Source organism: Ochotona princeps, chromosome 10, assembly GCF_030435755.1.
Source record: "Ochotona princeps isolate mOchPri1 chromosome 10, mOchPri1.hap1, whole genome shotgun sequence".
Lineage (NCBI taxonomy): Eukaryota > Metazoa > Chordata > Mammalia > Lagomorpha > Ochotonidae > Ochotona > Ochotona princeps.
In genome coordinates, this window is record NC_080841.1 from 34,215,683 (window position 1) to 34,228,439 (window position 12,757).

General features: G+C 47.9%; 1 protein-coding gene across 2 annotated transcripts in view; it reads right to left on the reverse strand.

Moving 5' to 3' along the window:
* RSU1 (Ras suppressor protein 1) overlaps window positions 1-12,757 on the reverse strand; it is a 204,351-nt gene that overhangs the window by 2,162 nt on the left and 189,432 nt on the right. The gene's annotated exons all lie outside the window — the stretch shown is intronic.

Consider the following 12,757-nt stretch of genomic DNA (forward strand, 5'->3'; position numbering starts at 1 on the left):
GATTAAATGTTGACAAAGTGCCCTACAATTACAGTGGATGGCATTCATTGCAAAGCTGGCTCCATGGCTGAGAAGATTGAACTGAACAGCAGACAGTAATTAATTGATAATTTATGAGTAATTCTGGTTAAGCTAAATTAAAAGCCATCCTAAAATAAATACAGCTCAAATTGAACTCTCCCAATTCTGTAGCTGTGTCCACCGACAGAATGAGTGTTGACACACAATGACTGACCACACTGTATGAAGTGCCATTAGCTTCAATGTCCCCTTGAGGAATTAGCTACCCTCTGTGATGCTGGCATTTCACCAAACATGTGACCAAGCACAGTGTAGGACTAGTTAGCATTACCAGTCTCTTGATGACATCAACAAGTGGCTGACAGGCAGAGGGGAGGGCGTGGCACACAGAGATGCTCTGCTGATTTATGGTTTGGAAGCTGGGCATTGTAACTAGGCTTTTGATGAATCACACTGTGTTCCACTTTCTTCAAAGTCTCCCAGGTGTCACCTTAAAAGCAACACAAGCAGATCCCAATCATGGAAATGACAGGGGTCTCTGCTGTCATGCAGCGTTGAGCCCAAGGCTTTGAGCTGGCAAGACAATAACCTGGAAGCCAGAGAATCCACATCCTGCTGGGTGTTGGAGATGCTCTGAAGGGCAAGGGGAGGGTGCTTTCCTCGGCTCAGAAACATGTCACATGTTCTAGACAGGTAACGTTAGGGCCTGCACACTGGCTTTCAACTTTCTATAGAAATGAGAAGTTCAGAGGACTTTGTGCCAAAGGATTGAACAAACAGGTCTATCCCCTACCCAGTCTTGTTCTTTCCCTAAAAGAACCTGCTACTCAGGAAAACACATTGCTAAGGCTACAAAGCGTCTTCTCCCCTACACTTCAAACAACAGAAGAGGACTAGGCCATGGGCATCTGGGAACCCTGGATCTCAGGCACAAAAAAATGGTTCAGACAGGAGGCCAGCTCAGTGAGTCCAAACCCACCTCTGATTCCCAACGTTACCATGTCCTGACCCTTGGCACCCATGAGCATGTTCGCCACCACAGCCAAAGGAGCTCTGAATTAAGGATCTCGGCTGGGAGAGTGTGCTGCCTTGTCCAGGTGGGCCTGACTTTTGTACCTTCTCCATGGCATCTCTCCCAGATCCATCATATGTTCTGAAGAAATTCTGAGCAGCAGTAGACCCATTTGTCACATTCCTCACTATCACCCATGTGCCACAAGGCATCCTTTTGTGGCTAAAAGTCCCCACCCTTTTCTACTTCTTAGCACTGAGTTTTACTCAGCGCCCAAGGCTTGGTGCTCAGGGGTCTCATGCTGCAGCAGAGGTACCCTAAGGTCACTGGTCTCTAAGGTCCTGGCATCCAACACCAGGCACCAGGCAATGGTCTGACTTGGCTCTACACATGACACAGGCCCCTAAGGTCTCAAGCATCTTCAATTACACAGCTTTCTTACAACCTTAAATGTCTTTGCTCTATTTTCCGACCCTTTACACCTTCAAAGAAAAAAAAAATACATGCTCTTTTAGAGAACATCAAGCTTCAGGGATGATTAAAGATCTAGAGATACATCATTCCACCTTGCTAAGGATGCTAAGAAGTCAGGGTGGGTGAAGGCCTGCTGTAAGTCCTGTCTGCAGTGAGGTAGGAGCCATGGTGGGCACAGACAGCCTGCCAGACAGTGGGCGCTCAGCAGGGCCCTGCCATGGGGCATCTGGTGAAATCATTGCTGAATGGGGTGCTAAAGCTGCCTAGCACCCAGCAGGACACCCCTTTGTCAGGAGGGAAGTAGAATGTGGCAGGATTTCATTTTCTGCCTTTTTAGATTCATACCCCACTGTGGATGCCTGGACTTCCCAGGGCTGCCTTGCAAGGTACTACAAAGGGCCAGGCAGGGGACAGCAGCCCTGAACTGGATGCTTACAGCCTAATTTTTACACTTACCAGTTGTGGACTCTGGGCAAATGATCGGTGCCTTTGGCCTCCCCTGGCCCTCCTCCTCCTTTCATTTGAAAATCAAGGTGTCTCTTTGCTCACAAGGTGGGAATGGGGGTTCAATAAGTCCACACGCCATGGCAAGCCCTGAGGAAGCGGCTAGCCGATGCTTGCTGGAAAATTCAAAGATGGACGTGGGGCTACAGCTAGATGCCTTATGCAAATATGATATGATTTGCTTTCTTGTTTAGCAGTTTGTCCTCTGGCAACTAACATGGCCCTTTCTATCAATGTTACATTCCCAAACACCTCTGGGAGAAAAGTTTTAAGTTTCTTTGAAGGAAACTAAGGCACAGCTAAATGTACTGCCCCACTTCTTTGGTAGGTCACTGCAGAACTGGCTGACACTGTGCCTGTGGCGCGACTGGTCACCTCCTCCAGCTGTGTGGGTAGATAAGCATTTGCGCTGATCTCAGTGGCCACGCCCACATGAAGTTGGGGCTATGGCAGGGCAACAGCAGCTGGTGTCTCAGGGTCTCAAGCCCTGTGTTCCATTTTCTGGCTGCTTCTACCAGTGAAGGGTCATGACACATCAACGAACAGACTTGCTGGGAACTACAGCCTGATTCCTGAAGCCTGTGAATGTGTCATTTTCCACAGCAAAAGGGACTGTACAGATGTGGCTAAGAACCTTGAGCAGGGAAGGCATTCCCGGAAGACCCAGTGAGCTCAATAATATCCAAAGCATTCTCATGGACAGGAAGCAGAATGGTCAGAGTCAGAGAGAGATGTGACGCGTCTATGTGGCTGGTGTGAAGCTGCAGGAAGGGCTCCCTAGCTTCAGGGAGCATGGGTGGCCTCTGGAAGCTGGAAGTACTTACGAAAGAATGCAGCTCCTTGGACCCTGTGTGGAAGATTACCCCTGGATCTTTGCCTGTTTGGCCTATGTGGGAAATTATAGGGACACAGTACACTGTATCCCCAGCGAGGAACACCCTGACAATGGTCTTGGCTCACTGAGACCTCAGTCTGGCCTTATCACCAGTCATACAGTTGAGAGTGGTGGGCTGCACTCCAGGTTCTCTGTCCTTGTACGAGCTGTGCTAGGACATCCTTGATAATCAACTCTGAGAAGCCAAGTGCAACCCACAGCCTACCTGCCAGCCACACCTGGTGAACATGAACTGAGGCATACCTGTCGGCTCTGTGTGTTGTATGTGACCTGTGTCTTGACTGGAGGGTCTAGAGAGATAGACATGCCTTCTAGCTAATTTCAGGTCATTGTTGGGTGGGAGGATTATCAGGAGATGCCCTTCTGCTTTCCTCTTTCTTAGTCTATAGAAGTTTGTGTTTGCTTTTACAATAAATGAATATGCTCGATCAGACTGTCTCTGGTGGTTATTGCTGCTGCTGAACACTGTCGCCTAACCCCTTGGTGGTTCCAGCAGCCCGCTGGTCAGGAAATCCCAAAGAACCCTGAACTCAGACTTCTGGCCTCTGGCACGTTGTTTTGTCTCAGTCCCTGCTGGGGTAGCGAGATCAGTCTGCATGTTGCATGTCCTCAAATGCTGGCGTGTTGAAGGCCTGGTTTGCAGGGTGGCGTTGTTGGGAAGTGGTGGGAATCTTAGGAGGTGAGGTCCCATGGGGCATCCTGGGTCATATGCCCAGGTAGAAGGTAGATCCTGCTGGGGGCCTTGGGCTAACAGCCTGTACTCAGGCCCAGTTTGTCCAGGATTCCAGGGCCTCTGTCAACATCCTGCTGCTGCCACCAGCCATTCTCACCAGAAACCAAACCTACGGGTTGGCAAACTGATTTTGGACTCAAACCTGCTAAAGTATGGGTTAAGTAAACCTTTGCACTTGATAAAGTAGGCTGGTGCAGGTATTTTGCTGTAGTCCCGAAAAGCTAATATGGTCAGTGAATAGGCGGTGACTTGTGACAGCAGTGGCAGGGAACTGAACAGACAGCCTAATAAGTGTTTACTCAGCTTTATTTGAGAACAAAATGTACAGAATCACAACAAAGTCCCAATTCTACCCAACTTTCTGGAGCAGCACTCCCTGAAAGGCAACAGAATCAACACCCCAAATGAACAGAGTGTTGGTGGCCCCAGAAGAAGCAAAGCGCAGGCAGGCAGTTAGATCACAATCAGACTGATGGCCCCTGGAGTTAATTTATGGAAGGGACTGACATGGAGAGGGCAGTGTCACTGGAAGAAGTTTTATTGCTTTAGCTGCCAAGTGGAGGGCACACACTGTGCCGCACAGGGGAAGCACCAAAGGCAGCGGGAGGACCACAAGGAGGAAGCCTGACCCAAAGGCTTCATTCACTACGACTCCCTCGGTATGGAGTGGGCAAACCCACACAGGCAAGGCTGAGCTGGTCTAGGATGGGGCAGTCTAAACAGCAGCAGCAGCAGCAGCAGCAGCAGCAGCAGCACTTGGGCCTGGGGTGATCTAGGGCAGGGGAAAACCTGAGCCCTTGCCTGGAGGAGTGGGAGGAAGGAGGCAGCTGGAGATGGGGGCTTTGTACTATGAGGGCCAGGTGTTGGCCACCTCGCAATCAGCCAGCCCTGGGAGGCCAGTAGGTCCCAGGAGTCAGAGCGGCCTCAAGTACAGAGAATGAAAGCCATGACTAAGAGTTGGCAAGCTTCGAGTTTTCCACGTTTTCTGGCTGTCCAAGGCCCTCCTCTCCCAACTTGCACACAAGCCCCACGGGGCTTGGGGCTCCAGCCTCTCTTGCTCCAGCTGTTCTTTCTCACCTCCCACACTTGGGAAAATCCCAACCTTCGCTGTCACTGCCCTGACAGCATGCTCACTTCAGTGCCATCAGTGCCACAGCTCTGTGCCCAGGTGTACCTGCTGTGGGGACCCCTGGGAACGGTCCCTGGGCTCCTCACTCACCTTGATGGACCCTGAAAACAACGCTGACTTGTCTGTGGCTGATGTCCTCATCTGCAAAGTGAAGATGAAAATTCCTGGCTGCCTTGGAGGGCTTGGGGTGGGGGGGTGGGGATATGTAATTAGACACAGAGACAGTCTTGTCTCTGAGGGCACACAGCAGTGTGCATGTTGGCAGCTGCTGCCATCACCTTGTCCTGCAGTTCCGTGCCTTGGGCTCCCTCTCTTTTCCAAGTACTACCACCACACCTGGACTGCTGCCTGCCACCTGCGTTGTCACCTTGTGCCTTTGGGACTGATCCCCCAGAGCTCTGCCAGCTGACAGAGGTTGTCTGGCTGCAAGTCACAATAGGGACTGCAGGTGCCAGCGGGCAAAATGCTCAACTCAGAAAGTGTGTGTGTGGTGGGGGAGACCCATTGGAACAGAGCCTGAGGGAATCTTCTCTCCTTGGAAATCAGGAAGTTTGTAGAGGATAATTGGGCGACGATTAAGGAGGGGGAAAAAATAACAATGAGTCCGTCGAAGTGCCAGGCCAGGCTGGGTTTCTCTCAGGAGTCTGATGAACGGGCTTGGGAACATTTCAAAGGCAAAAGGCCTGTGGATGCTCTCTGCTGTGGCAGACGAGTGAAGCAGCTGTGTTGGGCTCACGAGTGCTCTCCACCTCTCATCTGTGAAGCCCAAAGGTCAAAGTGGGAGTGAGCTGTGCCCTAAGCAGCCTCCTGAAGAGCCGCTGCCCGCCGCCAAGCCTTGCCCGAAGCATCATCACAGAGCGATTCTGTGGGACGTCCAGGCCACCAGGCTGGCCATTTCAGAGAAGTGCCGTGAAAGCAGCCGGCAGCCTGGCCACTTTGAACTCCATGGTGCTGAACACGCCCTGCCTCTTGACATCCAAGATTGCACAGGAAAAAAAAAAAGGCAGCCTCCCATAATCACAATCCATTTTACAAACACACAAGGACACTTCCAAATCTTCATGAAGAAACAGATTACTTAAAGACAAGTTTATTTAGGTGCAAAAACTTTTTGAAAGTCAAGTACAACTTTCCATCATGTGTCTGCTATGGAGACCCCCTTGTATTAAGCAGTATGGAATGTGTGGCTTTCTATTACTGACACATTGGTTTTATTTCTTATGGGTACCGTTACTTCTGGAAATGTCTAGCTGCTTCAGTAGGATCCAACAGTGCTGACCGTGTACCCCATCACCACAGTGGCAGTGAGGACCACTGGGGACCACCCCCTTCATTTTTCTCCTGGCTCCAGCCCTGGTTCTTAGTTTCTCTCTGAACACCTCTTCAGCCCTGTGTCTGCGCATTCATCTCTTTGGATCCTCTGCTACCTCCGGGAAAGATTCTCTAATTTTATGGCTTCACTAATGTCTTCTGAGCAAGCAGCCCTCCAAGGCATTGCCTCTTCATGGGTACTCAGTGATCAAATCCACCCAGGCAGATGATAGCTCCTCCCTCCTACTTTCAGAAGCAGGCCTCAACAGGATCTGCCAGGATCAAATGCTGAACTCATTTTGACTTCTGTCTCTGTTTTTGATTGCCACATCGGGTTTGACTGAACTTCACTCTATGGCAGAAATTCCTGGCCAGTGATTCTAGTTATATCTGAAATTCTAAACAAAACTGAACATGTACGCCTAGCATATCTCTTCAGCTTTTTCAAAGGATCATAACTCTATGGGTCAACTGGCTATTTTATAGGAATGAGCTTATTCTTTTTTTTAAAGATTTGTTTATTTATTGAAAATGCAGATTTACAGAGAGAAGGTGAGACAGAACAATCCTCTGCCCTCTGTCTCACTTCCCCAGTAGCCACAATGGCTGGAGCTGAACTGATCTGAAGTCAGGAGCCAGAAACTTTCTCCTGGTCTCCCATGCAGGTGCAGGGTCCCAAGGTTTTGGGCCATCTTCTACTGCTTTCTCAGGCAGCAATCAGAAAACTGGATGGGAAGTAGAGGAACCTGGACACAAACTGGCGCCCCTACGGGATCCCAACACATGCCAGGTGATGACTCAGCCACTGAGCCATTGTCAGGCCCAGCAATGAATTTATCCTTATATCCATCATCCTCTGAAATTTTTCTTGTTTTTCTATTGCAATCTAGGCCCTTCCCACCTTGTCCATTCCATGATGGTAATGGCAGTCTCCCTCCTTGGTCTCCCTCTAGTAGTACCTTCCTTCTTCCAATGTGTCCCATGCACCACTGACAGCACAATCTCTCCTGGGCAAAGGTATGGAAATTAGTACCCACTGCCCCCTGGATTGAGTACTCAGCCTGAACATGGCATGGAACAGCCACTTGGGACCTAGCTTACCCAACTTAATCTCTCCCTGTGTAGTAACAGGCACAGTCAGATTGGTTTGCAGCAGAAGTTGGGAAGTGTAGGGAGGATGGATGCAGTGTGGGTTCTGCACCTGTTGGCTGGAGAACCTGATTCTATGCCTGTCCAGAACCTTTGCTATTTCAAGTGGAATACAGAACTATCTGCACACTGTTGCCCTCACAGGTACACCAGCAGTCAGGCTGGTATAAGCTCAGTGAAGTACAACAGGGCTAAATCAGAGGCCTGCGATTGGCATTTTGTGCCAGCCAGTCCTTCTTCACATTTTTCTGGCTTTTCTTGGTAATTTGTGCTGGGGAAAGACTGACTGGGTTTTCTCTGCAGTTCCCATCTCATTTAGGTCCTGGGGCCCCAAGGCTTCACAGCTGCCTCTTTGCAGTCTTCGCAATATCAACAATTTCACTCAGCGATCCATAGAGTATCTCCCAACAAAGTGTGTTGGCCATTTGAGCACCCATGCAGTAACTGGCTGCCGTCACAAAAGCCCAGCAAGAAAACAGTTCCATATTTAACCCATGTGATTACTTGTAAATTACTGTAAATTACTTTAAAATGTCTCTGAAAAACTTTTTGTTAATAATTTATCTACTGAGCTTGAGAGGGAGAAGAGGCAGAGATCTCCCATGTGCTAGTTCATGCCCCCAAATGTCCCCCCAACAACTGAGGCTGAGTCAGCTGAAAGTCAGGAACCAGGAACTCAAGCCAGGTCTCCCATGTGACTGTCAGAGACCCAAGTGCTTGAACTATCACCTGCTGATTCCTAGAGTGCACAGTAGCAGCAATATGAAATCAGAAGTAAAGATAGAACTTGAATGCAGGTACTCTAAACTTGAATGCAGACAACAGCAGCACCTTAACATCAAACCAAAAGCCTGCCATGAAGTTCAAGACCTTAAAGTATTAAGTTACATCATCTTCCATCTTTTTGGATTTCTCTGCCTTGTTTTCTAAACACAAGTACCATTATTTTTTTCCAGAGGGTGAGGACCACAGACTTCACTTCCTTTGTATTCCATATATTCTGGGCACTGGTGGAAACACATTGTATGCTATGTAAATATTATGTTTTAGAATGCCAGGTATATGAGAGGTACAATATGCTGTTCTTAAGTCATTTGCTCATGTCATATGCCTCCCTACTGTTGTTTTGGGTGTTTCCATGGCAAGTCCTTATACAACCAAGAAAAGAACCAATTTAAAAATCTAAGTAGATGGCCAGTAAAAATAATGGTGAGAAATAATTTTGCTTTAATCTGTAATCTTGGGGTTGGATGCTAAATTTAAAATCTCCACAAATAAATCTGTGGACAAAGTGTGAAGCCTAGCTTATTAATAAGCATTTGCAGTATCTTTATTTATCCTATGTAACAGCTATGAGGGTAGTGACAGAATTTTAGGACATAAATTGCTGAGTCTTAAAGAAAAAAATTAGCAGTTACCCTATTCCTTTGAGAAGTCTCATTAATTCTAAAGGCAATGATTTTTTTTTTAAGATCAAATCTCTGTGGGGCAGTTCCATGCAATTCACTTACAGGCTTGTCATCACCTTCTCCACTCTAACCTTCACTGTTCCTTAGTCTGTGCTGGTTGCAAAGAGAAACACACATCCATGTGCAAACATCATCCATATAACTAGGACAAATGGAATGTGTAGCTGGTGGAAGACAGACATCAAGCTACATGGAAACATAAAATATAAGATGGCCTTAAAGAAACACGCCCTACAGTGTAGACTCACTATCTGTCCCAGTGGAAAAGAGAAATGAGGATTTGGGGCAGTGGCAAACTAACAATATCAAACACAAAGGATGCTCATTAAACTTCATCATCCTGCCTGCTCTAATGATGTTTTTACTTAATAAAAATTCCCTGAGCAGTTGCAAGGATATTAGGCAAGGTCTTTGGTTATGTATCAGAGGCCCCGGCTGTCACCAGCAAGCATGCAGTTCAGGAGGTGGAGTCCCTGGGGACAGAGCCAATTCAGCTTGCACGAAAAACATGCAGAGAGAAATCAATAAATGCAACTGGCCTTCCTGCTTAAGAATTTAAGAAAATAGGTAATCCTTTTAAATTAAACTGCAAAGTGCTAAATGTTGTAATTTCCACAAGAAGCTCAAAGGTAAAGAGAAGTTTAAGTTCAAGGGTACTGGTCAGTTTTCCAAAGAAGCTACTTCCTTGAGATGCTAGACCAGGCGTGAATATTTCTTTTTCCTTGAAAAGGAAGAAGGATTTTAGTACTTGGCACATGATGATTAAGAAAAGACACCTGATTATACATCTGAAACACATACACATAGATTTACAAATCTTTTCATAAACAGTGTGGAAGGAAGCCTTGGATTAATCTATACGGGCAATTTACTCCTTTCACAAATTACTCCTAAGGATCATTACTATGAAAAATCACTAACTTGAATTTAATTCTCAAAAGCTACATAATCATCACTGGACAGAGCTCTCAACAAAAGTAGCTGCATACTCATTCCTTATCATCACAAGTTATTGCTTTTATCCATTTTATTTAACTCATTTTACATTTCAGGTCTTGCCAATACAGAACTGGCTGAAGACACCACTGTAGCCAGTGTTAGGAGTGAGACAGTCCCCACAAATCTGAGTTTGAAATAATACAGTCTCTTGCATACTAAATGATAAAACCAACTCTGAAATAATGCAAGTAGAGATGGGAAAAGTCAACCCAACAAACACCAGTGGTGCTCCTTGGCCGATGAGACTCAGCTGTAAGTCGACCATGGGTATTCACACAAGCTGAAGACAACATGCACCTGTCCCATTTCATAGGCAAGGAAACAGAGGCATAGAAGGGGACTCAGAGACTTGGACCACAGAGTTGTGGTATGTGATTCCCGCTACAGGTGTCAGTAACACAATCTTCTGCCTGTCAGGGTTAGGGTGTTCCATCACGCTGGTGACAGTCACTGGTTACCACAGGAGAGTGTGGGTCTTGAGAGACAATGAGACATATCAGCCTAGGGTGTTGGCTAACATGGCTAGTGGAGAAAAGTTCTTTCCAGCATCCCTTCAACAGGGAGGACATACACCCAGATATGCCAGGATCCCACCAGGGCACAGTATAAAGACAGCCCACCTAGGGGAGACACAGCACAGACTAAAGGAATCTTGGAAGACACAGAGAGAGTGGGTCCACCAACATTGTTTGGGTCCCTTGATTTCATGCCTGACTTGCTGGACTAGTTTTAGGTTAAAATCATTAAATGGCATACCGCCTCCCCACCTCAAGCTTTTCCTCTGTAGCCACCACGGAACGGCTGCTGAGTTCTGAGGTGCACTTCATCACTATGGTCCACGTGTTTCCCAAGCGAGGTTCTCCTGGCCCATACTGTCGAAGCCTGATCACTCATCGCTTCACACCATACTCACAACTTGCTCACTTTGTTCTATTACCATTGTTTCCTACCTCCCCTGATATGTCACCTCCAAGACAGTGGAAACACTCTTTTTCAGTGGCCTTTGTGCCTGGGAAGCCATGCCCACAGTATCATGTTGGTTGAATGAATGAAACCATCTATTGCTGTAATAAGATGGACTGAAAATATCCAAGTACAAAAGTAACTTCCCAAATCAATTATTAATGCTTCTTCAATAGGGATTATTCCTAAATCATTTTTGTTCCTCCAGTGGCCTAGGCCCAGCATAAATATGGACTGAGTAATGGACCAAATGAGTTTCTTAGCCTAGGCATGTTTCATCATATTCTCAGTTGCATGTTCAGCAGCCACTCCACCGGCCTCCCACTGAGAGCCGCTCACAGGGATCCATGCTGGGTAGCACAGCACAAGTATTCCACTCTTCTGTCCTGGAATTCTGATTCCTACATCAGTCTGTGATGCGTTTCCCTTAGTTTTCTGTGGAGTTCCTGAGGTCACAGGCCCGGAGGTGACAGGTGTGTGGGTGCAGGGGCCATGGAATCAGGGTGTGAGGCCTCTTGCGAGTCCAGCCGCCATCACATGGAGAGCCTCTTGGGGCCAGAGGTGTCCATGAAATGCCTGCTAAGCATAGTTAATATTTTACTGAATATTAACCATATTTGATATCAGTAGGAATTATGAGAATTTAGTTGCTAAGAAGTTCTGTTTCTAAGAGAATTCAGTTAAAATGCTCTGCAGGACCAGGGGAAATGTGTGACAGACTAGCCTAGGTCTCAGCCCTTACTGAACCATGTGTAAGCTGTATGGGGGTATGGAAGAGCCATGGCTGGGTTGAAACATCCAACAATAAGAACCAGATTGGGTTGAAGAACAGTCAGGAAACACCACTGTTCCTGCTAGGACAGGAGGTGAACTGAACAGGGCTGGCTCATGGACCCACTGGTATGCGCGAAACCTGGCACTGGGAGAGTTTCTGATGGAGGAGCCTGGGCAACTCCTTTGGCAGGACACAGTCCCTGAAGGTAAGCGCAAGAAGCACAATAGGAAACAGCCCAGAACAGGCTATGGAAATTATCCCACTGGTATACACATGGCATGGATTGGGGACAGACCAGGCTGAACCTGTTCACATCACCCGCTGGTGAGTCCGAGCGCCAGAACAGAGTGTGGGCCGAGCCAGGTTCGGTTGCAACACATACTAGTACACAATAAGGAATGCCAAGGTGAGATGAGCCGTACCAGATGTGGTTGCAGCGCCCAAACAGCACATGTGATAATCAGGGGGAGGAGGCAAAGCTGACAGGGGAATGTGGGCTCCCCTGCTGGACAACTACTTCCATTGGAAAGCATGAGTCGGGATGGGGGCAGATCAGAATAGGCAGGGCTGTTACACCTGTGGGCCTCATGGGAAGGGCCATGGTGGGCTGACTGTTCCAACTGGTGCGAGCAAAAACTAGAGTGGGTGAGGGTTGGTTGGGCTAGCCGCAGTACTAGCTGGCAGAGGCTGGCACTTGGAGCTAATTCTGTCAAGTCAAATGCCAGAACTACCTGGAGAGAGCATAATCTGGGAGTGAGTGTGGCCTACAAGGGAAATAGTGGGCACCTCCTTCAGGGCTACCACTCTCATTGAACAGCACAGACACCAGGACAGGGTCAGGGGTGGCTGTACAGAAGGGCACCTGCCAGTAGGTGTGTGGGCTGGATAGTAGGTTGGTTGGGTTGAGCTGGGCTTCAATGCCCATCAACACGTGCAAGAGCTAAACAGGATGTGGGACAGACTTGACAAGCTTGCAGTGCGTACTGGCAAGCATGGGAACCAGGTTAGGGGGCAGAACTGGTGGGGGCTTTGGGGAGTCACCCCAACTAGGCTGCAGCTCCAACCGGTTTGCGTGAGGACCAAGTATGAAGTGGGCAGCATCGAACTGGACTACAACACCCGTTGGTTCACAAGTAAGACAGGGCTGGAAACAGAAAGAACCCAGCAATCCCAACGACCAGCATGAGCATAAGCTGATTGGTGTGACGGACGGTGTCGGACTCTGTACTAGCAAACTCGCACAAGAATCAGGCCTGGATCATCTCAGATGAAGTTTCTTTGGAGATCCTTCCAACTGAACTGCTGATCTTAGAACCCCAACCA